The sequence below is a fragment of the Gavialis gangeticus genome, unplaced genomic scaffold (genome assembly GCF_001723915.1).
Source record: "Gavialis gangeticus isolate Ggan-Ray unplaced genomic scaffold, GavGan_comp1, whole genome shotgun sequence".
Classification (NCBI taxonomy): Eukaryota; Metazoa; Chordata; order Crocodylia; family Gavialidae; genus Gavialis; species Gavialis gangeticus.
In genome coordinates this window covers 6,555,205-6,556,480 of record NW_017729007.1, presented here as the reverse complement: position 1 = coordinate 6,556,480, position 1,276 = coordinate 6,555,205, and positions in this window count along the sequence as shown.

Here is a 1,276-nt window from a genome sequence, read left to right as displayed (position 1 = left end):
TTGCCCACCCCTGTAACCTGTCCAAGTCCCGCTGTAATCTGTCCTTCTCTTCTAGCATGCCCACCTCACCCCAAATCTTGGTGTCGTCTACAAATTTAAACAGGCTACTCTTCACCCCATCATCCAAGTCACTAATAAAGAAATTGAACAGTGCAGGCCCGAGGACCGAGCCCTGGGGGACTCCACTGTCCACTTCCCTCCAGGTCAAATATGACCTGTCCACCACCACTCTCTGAGTATGACCCCTCAGCCAATTTGTAATCCATCTGACTGTGTAGGCATCAATGCTACATCCACGTCCTTTGAGTTCTATGGAATAAGATTCACTGTCTCTTTGGAGAATTGTGATGTTTTATGATTTAGAACAAATCCAAAATTTTCAAAATTCTCCTCCAAAACGAAAGGCCTGGGGTTGGCCATTCTGGGACAGTCTGCCTGTTCCAGAAATGCAGATCCTGGCAGCCAGGTCAAACTTGAGAGCTTTGCTTCTAGGGCTTTCCTGTTAGCTTCCTGGGAAAGACACAGAGAAGCCAAACAACCTGAGCACTTAGGACCTAGGGTTCCCTGGCTCTCAGGTCTCCACCAGTCCTCTTAGCAGGCTAGTGAGAAGTCTGGCACCCCAAGTTTAGGCTCTTTAGGACCCAAAAGAGTGAACTGAGAGGAAACAAGATAGGTTTTTGGTGGAAATCTGCCTGCTTTCTGTTCAATTTTCATCAACATTAAACAGATTTCATGGAATGGTTCAAATTTGATGAATAGGCTTTTTCCAGTGGAAAAACAGTTCACCTGAGAAGGTTCTCCCAACTTTGAGTTATACAATGTACATCCTGGAACTCTAGTGCCAAAACAAGTTCCTATCATTCAGGGTCAGCATAACTGTACAAGCAGCCACCTAGGGTGGCAAATTGTAGGGAGAGGCAACAATGGCAGCTGTTTTTGCTGCCCCTCACAATTTGCAAATTATATATGCCTAGGGCAACAAGAATCCTTGTGTTAGCCCTGCTACCACTTTAACTCAAGGAGAATCATGATTGTTTGCAGCAGGTGTAGCAGTTTGAAGGAAGAATAGCAAGGATGAGGGGCTCTTTTCTGCTTCTTGCACAGGAGTTGAGGCTTTGCTTCCCACATCTCTCCTTTATTATCGGAAAAGCTATTACACTTAGAGCATATATCCATTTTGTGGGCAGTCACACTGATTAAAATACAGTAAAAGCTGAGTTATCTGGCACCTTACAAGCCAGCATGCTCTGTTAACCGGCATGCTGACTTGTAAGGG